The following is a 22085-nucleotide window of genomic DNA, read 5'->3' as shown; positions in this document are numbered from 1 at the left end:
TTTTCCCCACTTTCTTCAATTTACGTCTGAATTTGGCAATAAGGAATTCATGATCTGAACCACAGTCAGCTCCCAGTCTTGTTTTTACTGACTCTATAGAGCTTCTCCAACTATGTCAAATTTTATAAGCTTGTTTTGCACTATACGCATACTTGTTTATATGGGAATAGTTATGGAAACTGTTAATAATAGGGATAGATAAGTGAAAGATTTACTGAAACTCTTTGTACTATCTTTGCAACTCTTATATACATTTGAAATTATTTGTAAAGCAACATTTTTTAATGTTACATTCTGAAATACTCTCTTTTTACTTCAAAAAGATTACAATATTTATGTCTTTAGCATGTGTTGAAACAGGTAGCAAAATAGAAATTGCCACAAAATTTTATGACTAGTAAGTAGATACAGTCCCAAGTTCCAGCTAACACTGTTTCTTTCTCTCAAATAACTATCAATACCATTTTAGTTGAAGGCTGAAAACAAGTATCATCGAGATGAAAGCCTCTGTAGTTTATAATCTGTACTATGAGCTTCATTCACCATGTTTATTGTTCTAGATACAGAGTTAATTCATGAAAAGAAAAAAATTATATTGTCTCTTATTGCTTGTCCTCTGCCTTTCACTGTTCCTTGTGTCATTGGAAAAAACTCTTAGGTGGAGTAGAATTGTTTTTCTGTCCTTCACTTTGATAAAGTTCTTAGGGACAGAAGAAATACAATGTTTTTTATTTTTTAATTTTTTTGATAGAATCGTGACTGAATATGAATGATTGAACTATGCTTTCAGAAATAACAAGGCACATTTCCAAATTGCAGACCCACCTTTGTAAAGAGGTGATTTATATTTGGATTTGCTACTGATATTAAATGTTTTATTTCTTGGAGAATATTAAGGAATATTCTAGTGCTAAATTCTTTATTTTCTCATTATAGTATTTTATTTAAGAATACAATTAATTAAATGAAAATAACAGTAAGCTTTTTTAGTATGACAACTTAAATATATTGAATTATTATGGGCCTAAGATTACATTGGACTTTCAACCAAAGATATATTCAATTTGGTTTTTGCGATTGTTCCTTTGGGTTGTGCTATGCTGTTGATTCAGTTAGAAAATGCACATTTCATGACCCTCCCATCTTTGCATTAATTATAGACTGCCTTATAACTAGTTCTATCCTTTCCCTTCTCTTTTACTTTATCCATGATCTTCCTCTGACTCAGCTATAATTTATGAGTTTTTGCAAATTTTTCTCTTGACTCTCTAAACCTAGGTGGACAATCTTGTTGATTTCTGTATTAGATTCTGGGACTCTGGAAAAGCTTGTCTAGGTTATTGAATTCCCATATCAGTCATCCTTTTCCCTGCATGGAATTCTAAAGTTATCATACCTACAACTTACTGTCTTTTGTTTCATCATTTCCATAGTAGCAGGTACCGAGTGAAGCAGCCTGACTTTCTTTACCTCCTTGCCTGTGTACCTTTCTCAGGAATAGGAGTGCCTCTGGGCTGATCTGAAGCCCAGAAAACAGATTTAGTATGAGCAGTGATGAAATAAAATTCATATTTTATGACAAGAGAAGGAAAAGTTAAAGGTAAAATTTTTTCTCTATTTGGGCCTCTTCCCTCCTTCTAGTGTGTATTGTACATCTGCAGTAATCACTTTAGGAGATTAATTAACCTTCCTTCTTAATCTTGTAAGTGTTCACGATGACCTACTACTCATTTTATGGATGCACATCAGTATTCTGTAAACTTAAAAACATATATAACTGTGCTTTGACCTCTAATGAGCAGAATAATACTCAGAGCTTTCTAAAAGACTGTCTCCTGAGTTATAATACTGAAGGTGGCTTGAATAAAAATTTCCATTTCTTTCTTAGATCAACTGTTTAATTTTTTTGTCAACAGTAGGGTATGTGGATCTTTATTCACAGAACTTGAAGTAAAGAGAAACCAATAGCAGATAGGCAGTATGGGCTGTCACACCAACAGGGACTTTCAGAAGTGAAAAAATTAAAAATGTGCCTGGTAAAACTCAAAATTTTACTTAGATATAGCTACAAAGCACATAAAGGTCTAGTTCACTCATTTTTCCTGGTGATTCAGATGGTAAAGAATCTGCTTATAGTGTAGGAGATCCAGGTTTGATCCCTGGGTTGGTATGATCCCCTGGAGAAGGGAAGAGCAACTCACTCCAGTATTTTTGCCTGGAGAATTCCATGGACAGAAGAGCCTGGTGGGCTGCAGTCTATAGGGTTGCACAGTCAGACATGATTGAACAACTAATACACACATACATAGCTATAAAGGATTTGCTGTAATATTTAGTGAGAGTGATCAGAAACTATCAGGAACACATGGAAAACTGATTCACTGAGATTTCCTGACAAAGGCAGCCTCTTTAAGGACACTTGGGCTCTTATCCATGGACCATGGGAAAAGAGATAAGATTGGCTTTGAGAATAATTCAGTTAAATACTAACCTTTCTAATGTACACATCAAACCCTAATAATGGGATTAATTCAAACTTGTTGGATGTTTGAATTTTTCAGAAACAACAATAATTAAATGAATGTAAGTAAAATCATAGGACAAAAAATATCAAACATGTATAAAAGCATATAGCATTCTTGGTAGTTTCTTGACTTGTGTATTAAAGAAAAAAGTAAGACTTATGTTACTTTAAGCATCCAGATTCTTTGAAGATATGTCCTAAGTACAGAAAGAATGGTTCAGTTCAGTCACTCAGTCATGTCTAATTCTTTGTGACCCCATGGACTGCAAGATGCCAGGCTTCCCTGTCCATCACCAACTCCTGGAGCTTGCTCAAACTCATGTCCATCAAGTTGATGATGCCATCCAACCATCTCATCCTCTGTCATCCCCTTCTCCTCCCGCCTTCAATCTTTCCCAGCATCAGGGTCTTTTTTCAATGAGTCAGTTCTTCGCATCAGGTGGCCAAAGTATTGGAGCTTCAGCTTTAGCATCACACCTTCCAATGAATATTCGGGATGATTTCCTTTAGGATTGACTGGTTTGATCTCCTTGCAGTCCAATGGACTCTCGAGTCCTTTCCAAGACCACAATTCAAAAGCATCAATTCTTAGGCACTCATTTTTCTTTATGGCACAATTCTTACATCCATACATGACTACTGGAAAAACCATAGTTTTGACTATACATATGGACCTTTGTCAGCAATGTTTCTGCTTTTCATAATAAATATAGAAGATAATTAGCATAGGCATCCAGAAATATTAAGTGCTTTATCTAAAATGAACACTCATGAATTGTTAATTTAGTAAAAATTACCATTATGTTCAGGCATATTAAATCACATTGAGTAGTATATTTTAATCTAAAGTTACTCATATATCTTATTAATTGTAAAGACTTAAGATAAAATAATACTTTTAAAAATGTAGATGACAAGGTTATTAAAGTAGCACTGTTATTTTAGTTTTGGAATACAGAATAAGAAAACACCAATATGAAATAGTAACATTTATTTCAATGTTTTAAAGTCATGCAAGCTTCATTATGTAGCTATTAAAAAGCCATTTTTTGTTCATATTGCTTTGACCATATCACCTTAGGCCTTCCAACACAGTTCTCCTGCCAAGAAACAAATTAGGCATTTATTAGAGGGTCACTAAGGCATCATTACAGGAGTAATAGCTCACTACAGGTTCTTGTCATTAATTCATTTATTACCCTCTTGCTCACAAGCTTTATAGAATCATGGATTTTTAATAAGTCTTGTGCTCTGTGGTTATCTCAGATTTGTTACTGCTCATGAAATCTGTTTCTTTTTTGATTCTGACAGCTTGTTGTTTACAAAATGATAAGTTCTTTTTCCCACCTGTTCAGTTGCTCAATCTGACTCTTTGTGTGACTCCATGGACTGTAAAATGAATTCTATGTGACTCTCTGTGACACCAGGCTCCTCTGTTTATGGAATTTTCATGGCAAGAATACTGGAGTGGGTTGCCATTTCCTCCTCCAGGGGATCTTCTGACCCAGGGAGCAAACCCATGTCTCTTGCATCTCCTACATTGGCAGGCTGAGTCTTTACCACTAGTGTCGTCCGGGAAGTCCTCTTTTCCCTACAAGAACTCTTACAAAATGATGTGTAAGATGCTTTAAAATTGACAATTTAATGCAGAATGTAATCTAATAATAGTAATACAGTTTTTTTTAATTATTTCTATAACCCCTTGCTTACTTTTCCATCTTTAACATTTTCTGATTTCTAATGTTATGTAGTTCAGTAGTAACGTTATGTAGTTCAGTAGTTCAACCCCAATGAAATCTGAAAATGTTATTGATAGGCCCATGCTATAAAGTTTCTTCAGGTACTTCCAATAGTTACCAGTGTGGACACTCTCTAAATAGGAAACTTAGAAGAGGAAATCAAGATTGTGGAATAGGAGGACACTGAATTTACCTCCCCCTGTGAGTATAGCAAAAACACATTTATATGAAGAGCAATTCTCACTGGAGACTGGCAGAAAAACTAAAGAAAGATCCATACAGAGTTATGAAGGAAGAAAATATAAGCAATTAGTTTGGGACTTGTAGCCCTAGGAGAGAAAGGAGGGGGATTACTTTGGCTTGGAGATCCTCCCTATGGAGTTATTGGTTTGAACCACATGTTGGGCATCCTAATCCTAGGTTTTACACCAGCAAGTCTAATCCTCTTAGGTGATGCAAAAACTAGTGGGCCTAACAGTAGATCTGAAGAAATCCAGATTTCTTTCATGAAGAGCAAGCATACACACTTGCTTACTCCTGGGAACAAGGCAGAAGAAACAGACTGGAATAGCCTAGGATTTTGGCCAGTTTCCTGCAAGCATCCTACCACATGCTCTCGCCCATGTTGAACACTTGCTCTGAAGCAGCTCCTCACCAGAGTGAAGGCTGCTATTGCCAAGGAGATATCAAGGTTAAGGGAAGTGGGGTTAGCTGGCACCCTGCAATTAATCTGAATGGGGTAAAGCCAGCTATTACCGGTGCTCAAGGGGGCAGTAATCTGGGAGCTGTCTCAGCCTCTGACTGCTGACCTGGTACTGTCCCAGCACATGTCCCTGCCTTCATTGGTTACTCTCTTTAGTCCCTCTTCCTCCAGGATATATCACACTCTAGGACACAAAACAAGTCTCAACAAATTTAAGAGGATAGAAATTCTATCAAGCTTTTTTTTTTCTTCTGACCATAATGATATGAAACTAGAAATCAATTACACGAGGTAAAAAAAGAAAAGAGAGAGAGAGAGACTAACAACATGCTACTAAGAAAACCAACGTGTCAGTAAAGATATCAAAGAGAAAATCAAAAAACATTTTTGAAGAGACAAATGAAAATAAAACCACCACTTTCCAAAAGCTATGAAAGTTAAAGTTGCTCAGTCATATCTGACTCTTTGTGATCCCATGGACTGTAGCCTGCCAGGCTCCTCTGTCCATGGGATTCTCCAGGCAAGAATAATGAAGTGGGTACCCTTTTCCTTCTCCAGGGGATCTTCCCTACCCAGGGATCAAACCCAGGTCTCCTGCATTGCAGGTGGATTCTTTACCAGCTGAGCCACAAGGGAAGCCCTTCCAAAAGCTATAAGACATAGAAAAAGCAATTCAAAGAGAGAAGTTTATAGCAATTCAGGCCTATCTCAAGAAAGAAGAAAAATCTCAAATAAACAAAACTAATATGCCATGTAAAGAATTAGCAAAAGAACAAACAAAGCTCAAAGTCAGCAGAAGGAAGAAAATAATAAAGATCAGAGAGGAAATAAATAGAGACCAAAGTATGGAGGTTCCCCCTCAAAAAATAAAAATAGAACTATCAATTCTCCTGCTGAATATATCCAAAGAAAATGAAAACACTAAATTGAAATATTCATAGCAGCTTTGTGTACAATAGCCAATATAGGGAAGCAACTTAAGTGTCCATCAACAGAGAAGTAGTAAAGACAAATACATAAGCAAGAAATATTACTCAGCCATAAAAAACAGTGAAATTATACTGTTTGCAACTACATGGCTGGACCTGGAGGGTATTATGGTTAGCAAAGTAAGTCAGACAGTGAAAGACAAACACTGTGTGTTATCACTTATGTGCGGAATCTAAAAAATGAAACAAAATTAATATTAGAAAAACATGAACAGACTAATAGAGAACAAAGTAGTGGTTATCAGTATGGTGAAGGAAAGGAAAAGGGGCAAGATAGAGGCAAGGGTTACAAACTACTATGTATAAAATAATCTATAAGGATCCATTACATAGCACAGGGAATGTTGCTAATATTTTATAACTTTAAATGAGTATATCTATTAAAATGTTTGAATCACTGTGTTGTACACCTGAAACTAAAATAATATTGTAAATCAGCAATACCTCAGTAATACAGATAAATAAAATGGAACTCTCCATTCCTATCTCTCAGTAACAAAGGCTATGATAGAGTGACTCTAACAAGGCCTTGGGACACTAAAATGCTGACCCTAAAATAGAAACTACAAAATACCAATGTCCAGAATGCACCTTTATGTTTATTTTTCATGTTGCTGAAAATAAATCTCATTGTCCTTGCTTTCACATACAGTTGATTGTTATGCAAGTAATTTGTATATAAGTATAATCTCCTTATGAGATAGCCAAGAATATTTTCAGACAGATATAATCAAAGGAGGTAAAACTGTAGTTTATACTCATTTTCTAAGGCATTAACAATATTATGTGATAAACAGTGCCATTCTATATAAATACTCCAAGGCATAAAAATGATGTTTTAATGGCTTCCTCTAGAATGCTTGGTATGTGGACTAGCTATAATGTAAAAGGAATTCAAGGGTGGATAGAATAATGAATTTATCATTAGAATTCTGTGTCTTTTAGTGCAAGGAAGCTCTCTGTTGCTATGCTCTGTATACCAGGTCATCATGCACTGGAATGCCTGCAATACTGCTTGTATGCATTTATTTATACCTAAACATTCTCCTAGAAAGTCTGCTTCTCATTTTCAACTATATCACACAACTTTGATCCAAATAATGTATATAGAAGTCATAAGTTCTGTTCATCAGTTATACTTGGCTCTCCTTCCCTAGCCACCTTGCACTGGGGAATGGTCATGTGGACTGCTTTGGACAATGAAATGTGAACAGAGTTAACTTGTGTCAATTCTGTACTGAAGCATTTCTCTACTGAGCCAGCATGTGACCCACTACACTTTATCTTCCCTTTGTAGCAGTGACCAGCAGGATTCCAGGAAATGAATTCTTTGCTAGCCTGGGTCCCAGAGTGAGAATGATGCAGAGCACAGATACCAGCTGACCTGCAAAGGACATATAATGTGAAGAAAATTAATCTTTAACTCATTAAGTATTTGGAGTAGTTTGTTCTTTGTCCTAACCTGGTAAACTGACTGATATAAAAATAAATGCTACCACAAGGGGAAAAGCACTTAAATAGCAGTGTTTTGTCAAAGGCCTGACTGGCAGATAGCAAATAAATGATTCTTGTGTGTTGGAAAACATGAAAATCTGTCTATCTAGTCATGAAACTGTTATACAATTGTTACTGAGATAACCTGGAATGCAGGTCAATAGCTAATGACCCTGCAGCCCTGTGGGAAGAGATTGGGATATACAGTGAGTATTAGGTGTGTATGTTGATTGCTGTTGGCTACATTTGGCAATGCATTATAAGAAAGAGATGTGCTTAGTCACTTCAGTAGTATCTGACTCTGTGATCCCATGGGTTGTAGCCCACCAGGCTCCTCTGTCCATGGGATTTTCCTGGCAAGAATACTGAAGTGAGTTGCCATATCCTTCTCCAGGGGATCTCCCCAATCAAAGGATTGAACCTACATCTCCTCCGTCTCCTACATTGCAGGTGTATTCTTTACCACTTGGCCACAAGGGAAGCCCAAGAAAGAAATGAGATGAGAAAATTACTGACCAGTTTTCAGTAGTAATGAAAGGGAATAGAGAGAGCCCACAAAATTAGGTATTATAGGGTTGGAATAGGCACTTCCTTCTCAATTACAAAGTAAATGAAATAAAATAAAATAATATATAAATATTTTTAAACAGTTTGAAACAATATTGAAAATGTTATTCAATATCAGATATTATTTCAGTATGAAAATACTTCCAATACAATATTTGAAAACAATGTAAAATAAAATACTGAAAACAATTTGAGGCTATTTGAAACTCAGCCTTACTGCACAGACCTTAGTCCTTGTAGTCATGAAACTGTTACAGAACTGTTGCTGAGATAACTTCCCTCATAGCTCAGTCAGTAAAGAATTGGCCTGCAATGCAGGAGATCCTGGTTCGATTCCTGGGTTGGGAAAATCCCCTGAAGAAGGAAATGGCAACCCACTCCAGTATTCTTGCCTGGAGAATCCCATGGACAGAGGAACCTGGCAAGGTATAGTCCACGGTGTCACAAAGAGTCAGACACAACTTAGCGACTAAACCATCACCAACCTTGGTACAAAAAATATTAAATGGAAAATTCCAGATAATAGAATTAATAAGTTTTAAATGCTGCACCATTCTGAGAGGTTTGATGAAAGTAACACTGTCTTGCTCCATTCTGCCTAGAATCCCCAAACGTCGACATCCACTAGCCCTGGACACCCAGCCATCAAGCATCATCCCTGTTCAATGATCCAGAATCAGTAGAAGTGGATGATCCTCCTCTTAACGTATAATCAGAAGGTCAGTAGTAGTCTCACTTCATCTCATGCTGCAGGCATCTCTCTCATCAAAAGAAGAAGGGTGAGTACAGTAAGATGTTTGTGGAGAGAGACCACATTTGTATGTTTTAATGCAGTATGTTGTTTTAATTGTTTTTCTTATTATTAATCATTGATAATCTTTTACTATGTCTAATTTTTAAATTAAAATTTATCATGAGTATGTATGTATAGAAAATATCAGTAGATAATAGGGCTCAGTACTATCCTACTAGTTGCAGTTTCAGGCATTCATGGGGAGTCTTAGAACCTTTGCCCTGGCTAAAGAGGACCAGCTCAGTGTTAGGAACACACACAAGGCTTGGTAACAGCAGGGCCCCAGATAGCTTCTAGTGGACATGAAGTATAAACAATGGTCTTGTGGTTTAATTTTTTTGTAACTGAAGCATAACTTAGCCTATACACTTAATAGAATATCTCAGTGAAAAATCTCACTATATTTTTCATGTGAGAAAGTAAAAATAACTGATTTATCTTTAATGATCATCTTTAAAGGCTACTTTAATAGAACTTAAGTTGATTTGAAATCTGATGATGAACTAAAGAAGCAGATTTTATATATATAATATATTTTACAAAATAAGTTTCTATATTTTAAATCTATTCATTCAGATGATTGTAGTTATATTTAAATAACTTCTCTTTTTTAGATCCAGTTTTCTTATGAGTCTGAAGCATCACTCTGTATGATTGGTATAATTTATAGAATTTACCTAAATAAATGTATTTTGTAATAATATTGTTTACATGGAATGATTTTAGATGTACTTATTTTATAAAAAATGTTATTTTTAATATATTTTTCTGCTGTAGCACAAAACCTGGATTTCTGATTTTATAAACTAAATTGATTTTTTGAATATACATCTATAATGCCTGATAGTGCGTATTTCCCTGCTCCTCTGCTTCTATTGATAGCTGAAAAGGAATCACCAGTTTATTATTGTCTCAACAGTTTTTTTGTTAGAGACACTAGTTGACTACTACAGATTCAACTTGTACTTTAATACAGTTCAGTCACTCATGTCTGAATCTTTGTGGCCCCAGGGACTGCAGCACACCAGGCCTCCCTGTCCATCACCAACACCCAGAGTTTACCCAAATTCATATCCATTGAGTCGGTGATGCCATCCAACCATCTCATCCTCTGTCGTCCCTTTCTCCTCCCGCCTTCAATCTTTCCCAGCATCAGGGTCTTTTCAAATGAGTCAGTTCTTCATATCAGGTGGCCAAAGTATTGGAGTTTCAGCTTCAGCATAAATGCTTCAAATGAATACTCAGGACTGATTTCCTTTAGGATGGACTGGTTGGATCTCCTTGCAGTCCAAGGGACTCTCAAGGGTCTTCTCCAACACTACAGTTCAAAAGCATCAATTCTTCAGTGCTCAGCTTTCTTTATAGTCCAACTTTCACATCCATACTTGACTACTGGAAAAACCATAGCCTTGACTAGACGGACCTTTGTTGGCAAAGTAATGTCTCTGCTTTTTAATATGCTGTCTAGGTTGGTCATAGCTTTTCTTCTGAGGAGAAGTGTTTTTTAATTTCATGGCTGCAGTCACCATCTGCAGTGATTTTTGAACCCAAAGAAATAAAGTCTGCCACTGTTTCCCCATCTATTTGCCATGAAGCGATGGGATTGGATGCCATGATCTTAGTTTTCTGAATGTTGAGCTTTAAGACAACTATTTACTCTCCTCTTTCACTTTCATCAAGTGGTTCTTTAGTTCTTCTTCGCTTTCTGCCATAAGGGTGGTGCCATCTGCATATATGAGGTTATTGATGTTTCTCCTGGCAATCTTGATTCCAGCTTGTGCTTCTTCCAGCCCAGTGTTTCTCATGATGTACTCTGCATATAAGTTAAATAAGCAGGGTGATGATATACAGCCTTGACGTACTCCTTTTCCTATTTGGAACCAGTCTGTTGTTCCATGTCCAGTTCTAACTGGTGCTTCCTGACCTGCATACAGGTTTCTCAATAGGCGGATCAGGTGGTCTGGCATTCCCATCTCTTTCAGAATTTTCCACAGTTTATTGTGATCCACACAGTCAAATGCTTTGGCATAGTCAATGGAGTAGAAATAGATGTTTTTCTGGAACTCTCTTGCTTTTTTGATGATCCAGCAGATGTTGGCAATTTGATCTCTGGTTCCTCTGCCTTTTCTAAATCCAGCTTGAACATCTGGAAGTTCACAGTTTACCTATTGCTGAAGCCTGGTTTGGAGAATTTTGAGCATTACTTTACTAGTGTGTGAGATGAGTCCAACTGTGCAGTAGTGTGAGCGTTCTTTGGCATTGCCTTTCTTGGGATTGGAATGAAAACTGACATTTTCCAGTCCTGTGGCCACTGCTGAGTTTTCCAAATATGCTGACGTATGAGTGCAGCACTTTCATGGCATCTTTCACAGGACTTGAAATAACTCAACTGGAATTCCATCACCTCCACTAGCTTTGTTCATAGTGATGCTTTCTAAGGCCCACTTGACTGCATATTCCAGGATGTCTGGCTCTGGGTGAGTGATCACACCATCATGATTATCTGGGTCATGAAGATCTTTCTTATACAGTTCTGTGTATTCTTGCCACCTCTTCTTAATATCTTCTGCTTTTGTTAGGTCTATACCATTTCTGTCTTTTATAGAGCCCATCTTTGCATGAAATGTTCCCTTGGTACTTTAAGCATAGGTTACTCAACCCCCTATTTCCGCTTAGCCCCATCCTCTGGTAATCACCAACCTACTCTCTTCTGTGTGTTTGACCATTTTAGACACCTTGTACATCATAAATAGGATCAATCAGGATGTGGGCAGTTGCTAATCAATGCATATAATGTTTCAGTTACGCAAGATGACTAGGTTCTCTGGAGAACACTGTGCCTATAGATAAAAATAGTGTATTGTAGACTTGAAAACTTGTTAGAAGAGTGTGTTTCATGTTAAATATTCTGACTACAATAAAAAATTTAGTTAAAATGTTTAATTTTTAATTTTAGAACTAATATACTTTGAGATTAAGCTTAGTAGTAATATTTTGAGGAAAATCTTAGTTTTAAGTAGAGGTGACAAGATTTATTATAGGAATTTTCCTTATTCTACATTTTCTGAAATATATTCTCAAATATGAAGCACATAATTTAATACATTTAATGTCAATCACTATTGTTAGTGTAGTACAACATTTTATTATGAACTACTTTATTTCCAATGTTTCTGACTGTAGTCTCAAAATAGCTAATAATTCATAAGATTCTGTGATCTTTCCTGAGAGATTTTAATGCTATGTGTAAGAAATTAACACTTCAGTTATTGTGTGAATTGTATTGTGTGAAATACACATAATACTGTATATTTAATGCTTTAAGAATAATTATAATTAAAACAAATTAACCAATAATATATATTAATATAAGGAACACGTGTGCTAAGTTTTCTTATGTGGAAATAATAAAGAAGAATGAAAATCGGAATTGTTACAAAGTCTGAATTTTATGATTAAAAAGTTAATTTATTTAATTAAATCTATATCTCCTTCTGGTTTGAGAAAATCCATATTAACAGATTGGAAACTAACTTATAATGCAGGTGAAAGGATGTAACTAGAATAATTAGGACTTTAAATGATTAAATGTATCCTTCAAATGTGCTTAAAAACAATTTGTTTTCCTAAAACCATTGGAGTTTTATTTTTCTGAAATTATTCTTTATTTGATTCCAATCACATAGAAATGATTTTACATGAATAGATTGTTGCCAGATAATTGAACACAAAAAGCCTTCCATCTTTTAGTATATTTTATTTTTAAATAAAATTGTATATATTTAAGGTATGCAACATGATGATTTAATATACATATATAGTGAAATGATTACACCAGCCAAGATAATTAATGTCATCTCATCATGTAGTTACCATTTGTGTGTGTGTGATGAGAGCCCCTGAATTTGCCCTTTAAGCAAATTTCTAGTATTCAATACATTATTATTAACTTTAGTCACCATGCTGTACATTAGATCTCTTCACCTTGTGTAACTGCAGGTTTGTACTGTTTAACCAACATCTCTCGTGGTGGCCATTCTACTCTCTGCTTCTACATGTTCCAGCAATCCAACTTCTAACATATATCCAAAGAAAATGAAATCAGTAGCACAAAGAGATATTCACACTCCCATGTTCACTGCAACATTATTCATAATAACTAAGATATGGAAACACCTGAGTGTTCCTCAGTGGACAAATGCATAAAGAAATTCTGATGCACACACAAACAGAGGAAAATTGTTCAAACTTTAAAAAAAGGGAGATCCTCCCATTTGCAGGAACATGGGTGATCCTGGAGGGCTTTATGCTAAGTGAAATAAGACAGATTCAAAGGGGAAAAAAACCTTCAAGATCTCCTTTATATATGGAATCTAATTCCATTGAATCAGCATCATTTTTGATAGAGGAAATTTAACTTATAATATCTAAATTACTAAATTTTTATTAGGTAAATGATTTTATCATTAAAGAATGTGAAGCATTATGTTTATACTTCTTCTAATAATCTCTGTTCTTCTAATAATCCTTATCCTGATTAGGATAAATAGAATTGTCCCATTTATATATTAACACTGTTCTTTTATTTTCTATTTCCCTAAACTATTGCTTTTTGTTTAATTCTTTTGTTCTTTTTTAAATTTTTAATTGGAGAATTATTGCTTTATAATGTTTCTATCATGCATGAAATCAGTGTGAATCAGCCCTAAGTGTACATACATCCCCTCCCTCTTGACCCTGCTTCCCACCCCAACTCATCCTACATCTCTAGGTTGTCACAGAGCACTGGTTGAGCTCCCTGTTATATAGCAACTTCCCACCAGCTATGTATTTACACATGGCAATATATACGTTTCTGGATTGCTAAATATCTTAAATCAGCATTGACTGAGTCTTGTTTTCATTGGAAGTAATACAGTCAGAGAAAATAATAACCAGTGTCTCAGGAGACTGTAAAATTGGAGGTTCTTACACTGAGGATTAAATTGGTACCTAACCATAAAGTTTAAATGGAAAATTTTGCTTTGATGTCATTCAAGGTGACTAACATAGAAAACATACAAAAGATCTCTTTATTTATACACCTGATAATAAGAATGCTGAGACTGACATATTTTCATGCAAACTGGTATATTCAAGTATGGAAGATCTGAAAAGTTTTTAAAAAATTAACCAGCATGTTAATTTATATACTCAAGCTCTCACTTGGGATTATTAAAACATATTTTTTTGTATGTAGGAGAGAATAAATTTTCATATGGAAGATTCAGTATTTGCAATTTTGATTATTCTGTAACAACTTAGAAGTTCTATTTAAGTTAGTAGAGTATAATTTAGATGAGATGATGAGGTGAGAATTTAAATAACTCAGTTTTTTCCTCTCATTTAGTCAGATAGTGAGTATATATGAATACCCTATAAACTCAGGTGAGTACACTTTTCGTGTCCTCTATTTGTTCTTACATAAGCAGTGACTATTCAAATGATAGATATCACAGAGGAAGAAAATAAATTTATGATTACCAAGCAGAAAAGGGGGGTGGAAAAATTGGGAGATTGGGATTGACATGTAAAGTAGATAACTAATAAGGACCTACTGTATAGTACAAGGAACTCTACTCTGTAATTACCTATAATAGGAAAATAATCTAAAAATAAATAGATATATGTATATGTGTAGATATATGTATACCTGAGGCTTCTCGGGTAGCTCAGTCAGTGAAGAGTCTGCCTGCAATTCAGGAGACTGGGGTTCGATTCCTGGGCCGGGAATATCTCCTGGAGAAGGAAATGGCAACCCACTCCGGTATTCTTGCCTGGAGAATCCCATGGACAGAGGAGCCTGGCAGGGTACAGTCCATGGGGTTGCAAGAGTCGGACACAACTTAGCAACTAAACCACTACATGTATATGTGTAACTGACTCATATACATGAAACTAATGCAACATTGTAAATCAACTATACTCCAATAAAATAATAAAAAGGGGGGGAGGAGCCAAGATGGCAGAGGAATAGGACGGGGAGACCACTTTCTCCCCTACAAATTCATCGAAAGAACATTTGAACGCTGAGCAAATTTCACAAAACAACTTCTGATCGGGACATCAGGCGCCCAGAAAAGCAGCCCATTGTCTTCGAAGGGAGGTAGGACAAAATATAAAAGATAAAAAGGGAGTCAAAAGAGCTACGGACGGAGACCCGTCCCGGGAAGGGAGTCTTAATAGAGGAAGTTTCCAATCACCAGGAAACCCTCGCACTGGCGGGACTGGGGGAAGTTTTCGGCAATCTAACTGGGAGGAAAAATTAAACAAGGCCCACAGATTACGTGCCTAAAAGCAACTCCCAGCAGAAAAGTACCCCAGACGCCCGTACCCGCCAGCAACAAGCGGGGGTGGAACGGAGAGGAGCGGGCGGCATTGCTTAGGGTGAGGACCGGCCCGAAGACCCTGAGAGCAATCGGAGGGAGCTTTTTTAAACTGTGGGATAGCAAGGGTCAAAATTAACCGGCCCGAACACACTGCCGGTGGTTCGCAAAACAAAGGGACTGAGAAACTCCAGAGAAGAGCCGGCCCATCCCCGCTGGAGGTAGGAGGCAGGGGGGAGGGGAAAAGGGCAAACTCAGCCCCTGAGAAGCCACCCCCTCCCACACTGCAAACAGGCCCCCGGTTCCTATCTAAAGACTTCCTGAGACCTGACTGGCGGCGCGCGCTGGGGCCTCGGAGGGAAAAAGCGCACCGTAGCCAGGGAGATTGCGCCCAAGCCTCTGGCTGCCTGAGCCGCTCGACGTGGAGGGAAAAGGCTCACCGCATCCGGGGAGAGTGCGCCCAAACCTCTGGCTGCCTGGGCCGCTCGACGTGGAGGGAAAAGGCTCACCGCACCCGGGGAGAGTGCGCCCAAGCCCCTGGCTGCCTGAACCGCTCGGGCCGGGGAAGGCACAAAACGCAGGCGCAACCGCATCCGCGCTTTTGTGGAGTACCCGAAAACTGGAACCGCACTCAACACAGGGCCCACTCCATATAGAGCAGCCGGGAGCCTGAGCAGTGTAGACGGGGAAAGCACAGACACCCGTGAGCGGGGCAAACCCAGTGTGGCCGGAACACGGTGAGTGCTATCCACACAGAGCGGTACCTGTCTGCAGCGCCCCGCCCTCCTCATAGCAGGACTGAACTGAACTAGCGAACCTAAATAAGAAATCACCTCCGCCCACCTGTGTCAGGGTGGAAATTAGACACCGAAGAGACGGCAAATAGAAGCCAAATAAACAAAGGGAACCGCTTCAGAAAGGACCGGTGCAACAGATTGAAATCCCTGAAGGTAACACCGACTACACCAGAAGGGGCCTATAGATATCAAGAAGTGTAAGCTGGAAAGAGGAGCTATCTGAAATTGAACTGAACCTACACTGACCGCAACAACTCCAGAGAAATTCCTAGATATACATGTATATATATTTTTTTAATTAAAAAAAAATTTTTTTTCTTTCCTTTTTTTTATTTCTTATTTTTTCTCTTTTATTTTCTTTTAAAATTCCCTATTACTCCCCCATTACTCCTCAACTTTCATTTTCATATATTTTTACGATTTTTTTAATTAGGGAAAAAAATTTTTTTTTCTTTTTCTTGTTTTTCTTTCCTATTTCCTTTTAAAGTCCTCTAATACTCCTCTATTATTCCTTAATTTTCATTTTCATTTCACTATAACCTTGCCAAAAAAAAAAAAAGAGAGAGAGAGAGAAACCCTATTTTTAAACCAAACTTCATATACATTTCTAAATTTTTTGTGTGTTTTTATTTCTGTTTTTAAATATTGTATTTCAAAGAGTCTAACCTCTTCACTAGATTTTTAATCTTTGTTTTTCAGTATGTGATATAAATTTTGGACATTTAAGAATCCAATATTCAGTTCCCATTTCTATTCAGGAGTGTGGTGATTACTCTCCCACTTTTGACTCTCTGTTTTCTACCTCAGAACACCTCTATTTCCTCCTTTCCCCTTCTCTTCCCAATCCAACTCTGTGAATCTTTGTGGGTGTCTGGGCTACGGAGAACACTTTGGGAACAGATAACTGCGTAGATCTGTCTCTCTCCTCTTGAGTCCCCTTTTTCTCCTCCTGCTCACCTCTATCTCCTTCCTCCCTCTCCTATTCTTCATGTAACTCTGTGAACCTCTCTGGTTGTCTCTCACGGTGGAGAATCTTTTCACCATTAACCTAGAAGTTTAATTATCAGTGCTGTATAGTTGGAGAAGTCTTGAGACTGTTGGAAGAATAAAACTGAAATCCAGAGGCAGGAGACTTAAGCCCAAAACCTGAGAAAACCAGAAAACTCCTGACTACATGGAACATTAAGGAATAAGAGACCATCCAAAAGCCTCCATACCTACACCAAAACCAACCACCACCCAAGAGCCAATAAGCTCCAGTACAAGACATACCAAGCAAATTCTTTCGCAACGCAGGAACATAGACCTGAGTGTCAACATACAGGCTGTCCAAAGTCACACCTAACACATAGACCCATCGCAAAACTTATTACTGGACACTCCATTGCACTCCAGAGAGAAGAAATCCAATTCCACGCACCAGAACACTGACACAAGCTTCCCTAACCAGGAAACCTTGACAAACCAATTGTCCAACCCCACCCACTGGGTGAAACCTCCACAATAAAAAGGAACCACAGACCACAAGAATACAGAAAGCCCACTCCAGACACAGCAATCTAAACAAGATGAAAAGGCAGAGAAATACCCAACAGGTAAAGGAACATGAAAAAAGCCCACCAAGTCAAACAAAAGAGGAGGAAATAGGGAATCTACCTGAAAAAGAATTTAGAATAATGATAATAAAAATGATCCAAAGTCTTGAAAACAAAATGGAGTTACAAATAAATAGCCTGGAGACAAAGATTGAGAAGATGCAAGAAAGGTTTAACAAGGACCTAGAAGAAATAAAAAAAAGTCAACTAAAAATTAATAATGAAATAAATGAGATCAAAAACACTCTGGAGGGAACCATGAGTAGAATAACAGAGACAGAAGATAGGATAAGTGAGTTAGAAGATAAAATGGTGGAAATAAATGAAGCAGAGAGGAAAAAAGAAAAAAGAATCAAAAGAAATGAGGACAACCTCAGGGACCTCTGGGACAATGTGAAACGCCCCAACATTAGAATCATAGGAGTCCCAGAAGAAGAAGACAAGAAGAAAGGCCATGAGAAGATACTCGAGGAGATAATAGCTGAAAACTTCCCTAAAATGGGGAAGGAAGTAGCCACCCAAGTCCAAGAAACCCAGAGAGTCCCAAACAGGATAAACCCAAGGCGAAACACCCCAAGACACATATTAATCAAATTAACAAAGATCAAACACAAAGAACAAATATTAAAAGCAGCAAGGGAGAAACAAATAACACACAAAGGGATTCCCATAAGGATAACAGCTGATCTATCAATAGAAACCCTTCAGGCCAGAAGGGAATGGCAGGACATACTTAAAGTAATGAAAGAGAATAACCTACAACCTAGATTACTCTACCCAGCAAGGATCTCATTCAGATATGAAGGAGAACTCAAAAGCTTTACAGACAAGCAAAAGCTGAGAGAATTCAGCACCACCAAACCAGCTCTTCAACAAATACTAAAGGATCTTCTCTAGACAGGAAACACAGAAAGGTGGTATAAACGTGAACCCCAAACAACAAAATAAATGGCAACGGGACCATACCTATCAATAATTACCTTAAATGTAAATGGGTTGAATGCCCCAACCAAAAGACAAAGGCTGGCTGAATGGATACAAAAACAAGACCCCTATATATGCTGTCTACAAGAGACCCACCTCAAAACAAGGGACACATACAGACTAAAAGTGAAGGGCTGGAAAAAAATATTCCACGCAAACAGAGACCAAAAGAAAGCAGGAGTCGCAATACTCATATCAGATAAAATAGACTTTCAAATAAAGGCTCTGAAAAGAGACAAAGATGGACACTACATAATAATCAAAGGATCAATTCAAGAAGAAGATATAACAATTATAAATATATATGCACCCAACATAGGAGCACTGCAATATGTAAGGCAAACGCTAACGAGTATGAAAGAGGAAATTAATAGTAACACAATTATAGTAGGAGACTTTAATACCCCACTCACAACTATGGATAGATCAACTAAACAGAAAATGAACAAGGAAACACAAACTTTAAAGGACACAATGGACCAGCTAGACCTAATTGACATCTATAGGACGTTTCACCCCAAAACAATCAACTTCACCTTTTTCTCAAGTGCACACGGAACCTTCTCCAGAATAGATCACATCCTGGGCCATAAATCTAGTCTTGGTAAATTCAGAAAAACTGAAATCATTCCAGTCATCTTTTCTGACCACAGTGCAGTAAGATTAGATCTCAATTACAGGAAAAAAAAATGGTTAAAAATTCAAACATATGGAGGCTAAATAACACGCTTCTGAATAACCAAGAAATCATAGAAGAAATAAAAAAAAAATCAAAATATGCATAGAAATGAATGAAAATGAAAACACAACAACCCCAAACCTGTGGGACACTGTAAAAGCAGTGCTAAGGGGAAGATTCATAGCATTACAGGCCTACCTCAAGAAACAAGAAAAAAGTCAAATAAATAACCTAACTCTACACCTAAAGCAACTAGAGAAGGAAGAAATGAAGAACCCCAGAGTTAGTAGAAGGAAAGAAATCTTAAAAATTAGGGTAGAAATAAATGCAAAAGAAACTAAAGAGACCATAGCAAAAATCAACAAAGCTAAAAGCTGGTTTTTTGAAAAAATAAACAAAATTGACAAACCATTAGCAAGACTCATTAAGAAACAAAGGGAGAAGAACCAAGTTAACAAAATTAGAAACGAAAATGGAGAGATCACAACAGACAACACTGAAATACAAAGGATCATAAGAGACTACTACCAGCAGCTCTATGCCAATAAAATGGACAACTTGGAAGAAATGGACAGGTTCTTAGAGAAGTATAACTTTCCAAAACTGAACCAGGAAGAAATAGAAGATCTTAACAAACCCATCACAAGCAAGGAAATCGAAACTGTAATCAGAAATCTTCCAGCAAACAAAAGCCCAGGACCAGATGGCTTCACAGCTGAATTCTACCAAAAATTTAGAGAAGATCTAACGCCTATCTTACTCAAACTCTTCCAGAAAATTGCAGAAGAAGGTAGACTTCCAAACTCATTCTATGAGGCCACCATCACCCTAATTCCAAAACCAGACAAAGATGCCACAAAAAAAGAAAACTACAGGCCAATATCACTGATGAACATAGATGCAAAAATCCTTAACAAAATCCTAGCAAACAGAATCCAACAACATATTAAAAAAATCATACACCATGACCAAGTGGGCTTTATCCCAGGAATGCAAGGATTCTTTAATATCCACAAATCAATCAATGTAATACACCACATTAACAAATTGAAAGATAAAAACGATATGATTATCTCAATAGATGTAGAAAAAGCCTTTGACAAAATTCAACATCCATTTATGATTAAAACTCTCCAGAAAGCAGGAATAGAAGGAACATACCTCAATATAATAAAAGCTATATATGACAAACCCACAGCAAGCATCACCCTCAATGGTGAAAAATTGAAAGCATTTCCCCTGAAATCAGGAACAAGACAAGGGTGCCCACTCTCACCACTACTATTCAATATAGTTTTGGAAGTGTTGGCCACAGAAATCAGGGCAGAAAAAGAAGTAAAAGGAATCCAGATAGGAAAAGAAGAAGTGAAACTCTCTCTGTTTGCAGATGACATGATCCTCTACATAGAAAACCCTAAAGACTCTACCAGAAAATTAACTAGAGCTAATCAATGAATACAGTAAAGTTGCAGGATATAAAATTAACACACATAAATCTCTTGCATGCCTATACATTAACAATGAGAAAACAGAAAGAGAAATTAAGGAAATGATACCATTCACCATTGCAACAAAAACAATAAAATACTTAGGAGTATATCTACCTAAAGAAACAAAAGACCTATACATAGAAAACTATAAAACACTGATGAAAGAAATCAAAGAGGACACAAACAGATGGAGAAATATACCGTGTTCATGGATTGGAAGAATCAACATTGTCAAAATGGCTATACTACCCAAAGCAATCTATAGATTCAATGCAATCCCTATCAAACTACCAACGGTATTTTTCACAGAACTAGAACAAATAATTTCACAATTTGTATGGAAATACAAAAAACCTTGACTAGCCAAAGTAACCTTGAGAAAGAGGAAAGGAACTGGAGGAATCAACCTGCCTGACTTCAGACTATACTACAAAGCCACAGTCATCAAGACAATATGGTACTGGCACAAAGACAGAAATATAGATCAATGGAACAGAATAGAAAGCCCAGAGATAAATCCACGAACCTATGGTCAAAGGAGGCAAGGATATACAATGGAAAAAAGACAACCTCTTTACCAAGTGGTGCTGGGAAAACTGGTCAACCACCTGTAAAAGAATGAAACTAGAACACTTTCTAACACCATACACAAAAATAAACTCAAAATGGATTAAAGATCTAAATGTAAGACCAGAAACTATAAAACTCCTAGAGGAGAACATAGGCAAAACACTCTCTGACATAAATCACAGCAGGATCCTCTATGACCCACATCCCAGAATTTTAGAAACAAAAGCAAAAATAAACAAATGGGACCTAATGAAACTTAAAAGCTTTTGCACAACAAAGGAAACTATAAGCAAGGTGAAAAGACAGCCCTCAGATTGGGAGAAAATAATAGCAAATGAAGCAACAGACAAAGGATTAATCTCAAAAATATACAAGCAACTCCTCCAGCTCAACTCCAGAAAAATAAATGACCCAATCAAAAAATGGGCCAAAGAACTAAACAGACATTTCTCCAAGGAAGACATACAGATGGCAAAAAAAACACATGAAAAGATGCTCAACATCACTCATTATCAGAGAAATGCAAATCAAAACCACAATGAGGTACCATTACACGCCAGTCAGGATGGCTGCTATCCAAAAGTCTACAAGCAATAAATGCTGGAGAGGGTGTGGAGAAAAGGGAACCCTCTTACACTGTTGGTGGGAATGCAAATGAGTACAGCCACTATGGAAAACAGTGTGGAGATTTCTTAAAAAGCTGGAAATAGAACTGCCATATGACCCAGCAATCCCACTTCTGGGCATACACACCGAGGAAACCAGATCTGAAAGAGACACGTGCACCCCAATGTTC

This window comes from Odocoileus virginianus, chromosome 1 (assembly GCF_023699985.2).
Source record: "Odocoileus virginianus isolate 20LAN1187 ecotype Illinois chromosome 1, Ovbor_1.2, whole genome shotgun sequence".
Taxonomy (NCBI): domain Eukaryota; kingdom Metazoa; phylum Chordata; class Mammalia; order Artiodactyla; family Cervidae; genus Odocoileus; species Odocoileus virginianus.
The sequence above is the reverse complement of the archived record's forward strand: the minus strand, read 5'-3'. Positions refer to the sequence as shown.